The sequence below is a fragment of the Siphateles boraxobius genome, unplaced genomic scaffold (genome assembly GCF_051911475.1).
Source record: "Siphateles boraxobius isolate OS27281-9 unplaced genomic scaffold, OSU_SipBor_1 26, whole genome shotgun sequence".
Taxonomy (NCBI): domain Eukaryota; kingdom Metazoa; phylum Chordata; class Actinopteri; order Cypriniformes; family Leuciscidae; genus Siphateles; species Siphateles boraxobius.
Window position 1 is genome coordinate 7,014,346 of NW_027508876.1, and position 8,767 is coordinate 7,023,112.

An 8,767-nucleotide genomic window follows, 5' to 3' on the forward strand; every position below is an offset into this window, starting at 1 on the left:
TAGCATCTGGACAATCAAAGCTCTGAAGATAATGAATACCTTCTCTGGCACTATATACAGATTTGTTTTGGTAGATCGGACGAGGGAAACACATTCCCGTTTACACCTGGTGTTTTAATCCATCTCTTCCCTCAAGAAAAAGAAGAATATTTCAAGTTCATTTCATGAAGTATACTTAAGTAGCCTAATGTTCAAGTATATTTTTAAGTATACTTTATGTAGTAAGTATACTAATATCAATGCGTACTTGTAGTAAACTTGTAAGTGTACTATTTCAATACTGCTTGGGACTAAATTGGCCCACTTTTAGTATATAAAAGTTTACGTTCAAGTGTACTATAAGTGTAACAGTAGTAAACTTTAAGTACACAACTAAGTTTCTCATTTGTAATGCATCTGTACTACAGGTGAACTTATAAGTATACCAGTAGTTTACTATTTTTATACAAGTAGTACATTTTTTAGTTTATGAAAGTACACACTGAAGTGTACAATAACAATGTTGACAATAACATTATACTTATTGTTTACTATTCATATTATTTTTGCATTTATATATTATTTTTGCACTTGCAGTATACTACTATGTTCAAATGTAGATATTTTTTTATACTTGAAAAATACCTTTAACTGTACTTTAACTCATTTTAAAAGCATTTTATTAGCTTCATGCATGCTTTTTTATCAAGACTTTAATGTCGGTAAGTTTCATAAAGAAAGGCAACATTTTAAACAAAAAAGTTGAGAAAATCAAATTTTTGTCAAAGGTACGCCTTGATCTGATTCAGAACGATGATCAGAACGATGATTCAGAACACAGATGGAGTAGATCGAGTCCAACAACCCCAAAGCTTCACAGTCGTTTTCTCTTCATGGGTTCGACATTTCACTGCTAACATTAAGCAGTTTTGATTTACATGCTGATTAATGTTTGATGATCACGTTATTTTACGTTTGCGAGGGCAATCTTCTATCACTTGTTTCAGCTTCTTCTCCTGTATTTTGATCCTGAGATTCTGTCTGTACTAGAAAATTCTTCATAACGCCCCCTTCCTTATAACAGTGAAAACATAGATAGCTGGAAAATTCAGTCAATGGTGGGGAAAGAGTAGAGTAGAATTAAAGTAAATTCCTATGTGTCCAGTGGACTAGCCTACACAAAAATTCAGATACGCAGAATTAGAAACATATCTGTTTTATATCAATATTCTAATCAATATTTTCAAGCAATGAAGTTTCATGAGATTGTATATGAAAAACTATGTTAAAAAAAAGTATATATTTAATAGGCTACTCGATCAAAAGAGTTAACAGAACTACAAGCCAAGTATACTTTGAATACTTAATTATATCTCGATCAATGATTGAGAACAAGTACATGCCAAATATACTTGGACTTTTCTCTCAGTTTAAGTTAAGTACACTTAAGTGCAATTTTAAGTATATTTCTGAGAAGTATAAAAAATGTAGACTGAAAGTATACTTTCTTATTTTTAGTTTAAAAGAAGTATACTAATAGAACACTTGAATAAACTTCTTTTTCATAAGGGTTGTCCACTTTCAACCACTTCTTGTCACGGTAGACGTATTCACTGGTTTCTTCTAGTCTTGTGTTTATGTTGTTATGTTGTTGTATGAGTGCACGTGTGTAAGGGGGGTGTATGTATGTCATTAACTGATCCGCTCCAGCTGTTCATCATTACTTCACCAGCTGCAATTGATCTCACCACTCTATATATACACTCACCGCTGTTTATTCATCCTTGTCAGATCGTTGTTTGAGTCATCCTTGTTGGTCTTCTGGTTCCGTATTCCTGCCTTATGTTCCTGTTCCTCGTCGTCATTGTGTGGATTTAGTTCGTCTCACCGTCTTCACGTCACGTCTGCACTTCACTGGATCTGACCGTCGAAGTCCCTACGTCACCCATCATCACCTGCTTGTACTGTTGTCTTGACTGTCTTAATAAATACTGTTAACTCGCGTTTGCTTCCTGTGATCTCTGTAGTAACATGACAGAACGATCTGACCAGGGAATGGAAGCAGCGAGCGTGTCTCCCTCATCGCTAGAGGAGTTTATCCATCACAGTATCCGAAGAATGGATTTGCAGGAAAGAGAGATCGGTGACACGGGTCGCGCAGTACAAGCCCTGGTGACGCAGGTGTCCGAGCTCACTCCGCAGATCCAACGCCTACGAGCTCCCACTGCCCCGCCCACACCAGCCGTTCCCCCCGCACCACCAGGAAGCCCAGTCAGAGCCCCGTCTACCTGTTCCAGAGGCCTATGCAGGTGAACCATCTCATTGCAGAGCGTTTCTAACCCGATGTTCAATGCATTTTGCACTGCAACCCCATACTTTCAACAGTGAACAGGCCAAGGTGGTTTTTGTATTGACTTTGTTGACTAGGAGAGCGGCGCTTTGGGGAGCGGCGCTGTGGGAGAACCAGAACCCATGTTGTACCTCGTTCCAGACACTCGCCGCCCAGACGAAGCAAGTCTTCGACCGGGCTGTCTCTGGAAGAGAGGCAGCCAGAGCATTGGCCGAACTACGGCAAGGAGAGAGGTCAGTTTCCGATTTTTCAATTGAATTCCGGACTTTGGCGGCGGAGTGTGGATGAAACGAGGAGGCGCAGTGGGACATGTTCCTACATGGGTTGGCTGACCACGTCCAGAAGGAGATCTACAAGGTAATTTCATGGAACATAATTTCGCATGCAGATTTCAGATTCCCCTCAAACCCCTCACTCACCGGATCGCCGTTCACGCACTTATTGGTCAAGAACTCCCCACCATTTCCTTATCCACTGAAGACATCACTCTCATCACCTCTGGCAACCACACTGAAACTATTTTGTTTTATATTCTGGACTCACCCCTGGCACCTGTCGTCCTTGCATCCGACACAACCCCCGAGTGGACTGGCTTCATAGATCTGTGCTGGATTGGAGCAAGGAATGTCATAAGTCTTGTCTCGTTTCTGCTTGTTCGTCTGTACCTGTTTCTGTGTTTCAGAAGGAAGCAGGGGATTTGTCTAACATGCCCGCGGAGTATCTGGACCTGAAGGAGGTGTTCAGTAAGTCTCGTGCTGCTTCTCTCCCTCCGCATCGTCCCTATGACTGTGCAATAGATTTACTGCCAGGTAAGTCTCCGCCTAAGGGCAAGTTGTATTCACTTTCGATTCCTGAGAGGGAGGCTATGCAGAAATATATTTCTGATTCTCTAGCAACCAAGTTTATTCGCCCTTCCTCTTTTCCAGCGGGGGCGGGGTTCTTTTTTGTGGGGAAGAAGGACGGTTCGCTGCAACCTTGTATTGATTACTGAGGGTTGAATAACATCACAGTAAAGAATACTTATCCTTTGCCGTTGATGAGGTTGCAGGGAGCTTCCATCTTCACAAAACTGGATTTGCATAACGCTTATCATTTGGTTCGCATTAGGGAGGGAGATGAGTGGAAAACTGCTTTTAACACCCCCAGGGGGCACTTTGAATATTTGGTCATGCCGTTTGGGCTGTCCAACTCCCCAGCAGTTTTCCAGGCACTGGTCAATGACGTGTTGCGAGATATGATTGATCAGTTCATATATGTCTACCTGGATGACATATTGATTTTTTCTTCTTCTCTCCAGGAACATGTGCAACACGTCCGACGAGTGCTTCAGAGGTTGCTAGAGAATGGGCTTTTTGTCAAGGCGGAGAAATGCGATTTTCATGCACAGTCTGTTCCTTTCCTAGGGTACATCGTGTCGTCTGAGGGAATGCGGATGAACCCTGAGAAGATTAAGGCTGTGGAAGATTGGCCTAGTCCAGATTCCCGCAAGGCCCTGCAGAAGTTTCTGGGGTTCGCCAATTTTTACCGGCGTTTCATTTGCAACTTCAGCCAGCTGGTCGCGCCTCTGACTGCCTTGACCTTTCCCAGAACTACGTTCAGGTGGTCTGACACAGTTGAGGCTGTGTTTACTAAACTGAAAGGCCGCTTTGTTTCAGCCCCCATCCTCATCACCCCTGATTCATCACGTCAGTTCGTGGTGGAGGTCAACGTGTCAGAGGTGGGAGTAGGGGCAGTGTTTTCTCAGCGTTCTCCTGTAGACGACAAGATGCACCCGTTTATATTGCGCGTTTTTGTCTCATTGTTTATCCCCAGCCAAACGTAATTACGACATTGGTAACAGAGAGTTGTTGGCAGTCAAGTTAGTGTTGGAGGAGTGGCGCCACTGGTTAGAAGGGTCGGGGGTACCTTTTATCGTCTGGACTGATCACAAGAACCTTGAATATATCAGAACTGCTAAAAGATTGAACTCCAGACAGGCTCGGTGGGCACTTTTTTCCGGTCGTTTTGATTTTTTCCTCTCTTACCGTCCGGGTTCCAAGAACATCAAACCTGACTCCTTATCTCGCATATTTGATTTTTCCGAATGCCCGTCTACTCCCGAGTGTATTTTACCCGAAACCATATTTGTTTCCACACTCACATGGGAGGTCGAATCGAAGGTCAAGAAGGCCTTAGAAGGGGTAACGCCTCCGCCCAGGTCCCTGCCGAATCGTTTATTTGTGCCGGAGGGATTACGGTCTGACGTCATCCAGTGGGGTCACGGTTCCAACGTGGCTTGTCATCCAGGAGTTAATCGCACTAGGTTTTTAGTCAAGCAACGATTCTGGTGGCCACTTATGGCTCGCGACATTCACACTTTTGTTTTGGCTTGCCCAGTTTGTGCCACTGGTAAGTCCTCCAATCGATCTCCAGACGGGTTACTTCAGCCGCTGCCGGTGCCTTCGAGACCTTGGTCCCATATCGCTCTAGATTTTATTAACGCCCTCCCACCCTCCCAGGGAAACACAGTCGTTTTGACTGTAGTGGACCGATTCTCGAAGGCGGCCCATTTCATTCCCTTACACAAATTGCCCGCAGCTAAGGAGACAGCGGTAACGATCGTAGATCACGTCTTTCGGTTACATGGCCTCCCGATAGACGTGGTTTCCGACAGGGGACCCCAGTTCGTGTCCAAATTCTGGCGAGAGTTTTGTAAATTACTGGGGGCGACGGTTAGTCTGTCCTCTGGGTTTCATACCCAGAGCAATGGTCAAACTGAGAGAGCCAACCAGGATTTGGAGAGAATGTTGCGATGTTTGGTTTCCAAGAATCCTTCCTCATGGAGCCAACAACTGTCTATGGTAACACATTGCCAGTGTTGGCCACGGGCCTATCTCCGTTTGAGTGTAGTGTAGGTTACCAGCCACCTATTTTTCCCAGTCTGGAATCCGAGGTTGTGGTTCCCTCCGCTCACGCCTTTGTCCAGAGGTGTCACCGCACCTGGACTAGAGCCTGTGAGACTCTACTCCAGGTGGGGGCGCGCACCAAGGCCAAGGCCAATCGCCACAAGTCAAAGCCTCCCGTATACGTCGTTGGTCAAAAAGTGTGGCTTTCAGCCAAGAACATTCCTCTTCGCACCGTCTCTAATAAGCTTGCACCCAAATTTATTGGCCCGTTTACTGTCACCAAGATCATTAGTCTGGTGGCAGTCCGCCTCAAATTACATCCTGCTTACAGGAGGGTCCATTCCGTGTTTCATTTATAAAAAATTAAACCCGTATTTCATTCACAAATTAATCCGCTGGTCCCGGTTCCTCCCCCACCGCGACTCGTAGATGGGGAGACCACATATTCGGTCAATCGTAGTCTGGACTCCAGGCGGAGGGGACGCGGATTTCAGTACTTGGTGGACTGGGAAGGTTACGGTCCGGAGGAGAGAAGTTGGGTACCTGCTAGAGACATCCTGGATCACTCCCTTATCGATGATTACAATCGACAGCAAGGGGAGTCTGGGAACGCCAGGAGGCGTTCTTAGGAGGAGGGGTACTGTCACGGTAGACATATTCACTGGTTTCTTCTAGATTGAGTAATGGGTGACAGGGTGTTTATTAAACAGCAGCGAGCAAACAGGTGATTGGAGTATGCAGGAAACAGAGAACCTTGCGGGACCATTGGATAATGTGCAGGTCAGGCGAACACAGGAGGCACTATGGAGAGGGAGACACAGACGACGATCGCTGGGGAACACGCTGGAGAACGGTCCACCAAGTAGAACAAAAAAACAATTAACGTTAAAGGACAAGTTCGTTATTTTACACTTAAAGCCCTGTTTTAAGATCATTTCTGATGAAATAGAACGGTTAAGATTGAAAATTGGACAAATGCTGCTGTCCCGAGAATTTTAGGGGTCTGTGTTAGCACCCCCCAACCTCCACGATGGTTTCATGTGGGCACTGGAACAATCATTCATAAAACGCATTAAACTTTAGTTTACAAAGATGTGAAACTCATCTAGTGGTCTGGGGTGTTCACTGATATGCTCACACAAAAATCGCTGCAAAAGATGCTTTTTGTCCAAATTTCAATCTTGACCATTCTATTTCATCAGAAACGAGTGTAAAATACCGAACTTGTCCTTTAAACAAGACTGGACAATGAGGGAAGCCAAGGTGAGTGTTCTTGTATTGCTGTTGATGAGAGTGATCGCTGATAGGTGTGGGTGATAGTGAAAGTCGGGTAGGTGGGAGCCAAGGTCGGTGACGGGAGATGTAGTGCAGAGGTGCAGACTAGGCTGGTATCCGTGACAGAGTGTTTACACTATGAAAGCAAATCCGGTCTAATGCGTTTTCGACTACATCTAGAAATGTCAGAAAGTGGACAAGCGCAAACGTTTTAGACCCCATTTACACATGTACTTAGCGTCTTCCACTTGTGATCCGATCAGCCAAAATGCAACAGGGCCTCTGATGTTTAAATTTATGTTTTACTGAGCTCATTTTTGGAGTCACTCCAAATCCACAAAACCATTTTTCCATTCCACTGGAAAGGAAATACAGCAATGTTATCGTCATTCAATCGCCACTGAATATTACATTATATATAAAATTAGTATAGCATTTTATCAGTGTCACGGATTAAGCTAGTTTGAACTTTGTTTTCGTTTGCACCGTTTCTCCCTGCCTTGTTTGTTGTCATAGTTACTAATTTGATTTCATCATCTCCTTCAGCTGTGTTCCCCTCATTATCCTGTGTACATAAATTATTGTCCTTCATTCTTTGGTTCTTGAGTTTTGTCTAAGGTTGGTTATGTTTCCCTGCCAGTCACTGTCTGGATTACCTGTGGATTAAAGACTGCTTTGAACTTTCCTCTTCCTTGTCCACTAGAGTTGTGACAATCAGTGAGGGATGAGATGGAATAATACACCCACTCGCACATGCATACACACGCAGGGCCCACACGCATAGCTTGAGTATATTCTTTGGATAGCCTTTTTTACGTGCTGTATGGGAAAAATAGTCCTTTAGGGAACTGAAAAACCCTGCAGGTCTGGATGACATTCCAGCTCTTGCTGTGTCTGTGCCTGTCTAATACTGTTACACTCTCCAGAACCTCATGTTATCTTCACACATATACAGCACTTTCCCAGAGGGAAATTTTATTACTCAAGAGTTTGCTAAAAGATATTACGAGTTTGGAGTTTGGAAATTGTTTCATATAAGTATTACCTTTTTCCTAAGTCATCAGGAGGTAAAAAAATAGACACAGATGATATACAGTATAATGTACAACTACAGTATACAATTATTGTGATTATATCATTTGACTGTGGTAGAATTTACCAAGAAATATTTGAATTCACCCTTGTGAAAAAGAAATACACTCTAGAAATACTACTTACTGCAGAAATAATATACTTAAAAAGAATAAGTGCAAACTGATGTTTTCAGACAGTTAATTGCATGTTATTTACAATTAAAATTAAAATGTATTATAGTTTAAATTTATATTAAATACAATTCTAAAGTTGAACTTTAGAGTGAATTTTTGACCCTAGGAATTTCAGAATGATTTCTATTGCCTTTGAAATTAGTGTACTGCCACATGTACTGGTGCTGTATGTCGTTTCTGTTGAAATTTGTAAATTGCACTTAATTGTAAACTTCAAATCTAAAAAATTATATATAAAAAACTGTATTTGGAGGTAATATAAAATTAATAAAATAAGGCCAGTAAAGAGCCCCATAAAGAGAGTACGCTTTCATGGTTGTTTCTTAGCATTCATGTACACCTTAAGTACATTTTAAATCATGTTTTAATAACCTTTTGTGGTGCTGTTTATGTCCCATTATTTCAGGGGTGTAGTATTTGTCATGGTCATGTGATCATGGCAGCCACAAGGTGGACCATCCTTATGTAGAATAAAGGTGAACATGATTTCACCAAGTACAACATGTTCCTTGATCAACATCTTTGTTGATCCTGACACAACATTGCGATCAACAATCAATCAAATCAGATTTGAGGGACAAAATATTCCCCTCTGATTTCAGGCACAAGTTATGGGAAGGGTTAGGTTTAGTGGTAGGGATGGGAATAGGACTACATTTTTGGATTGGAATGACGTTCCAGGATTGACTAAATATGATGTTCCAGGAACATGTCTTAATTGGCAAAATCACAGTGAGCATAGAATAAAACATTTTTTTCTAGAGTAGACCATGGACTCTTAATCTTTAAATGTAGACTGTTTAAACATTGGAAAAAGGTAAGATCTTATTTAAGAATTGTTTTTATTTATTTTTTACTATGGGCTCCCATTGCAGGCCACAGGGTGGAGCACTGCTCTCCAACACACACACAAACACACACACACACACACAGACACACACACACACACACACACACACATACACACACACACACACATATAGAGCTACACACCGTGCAGGGGGAGTGTC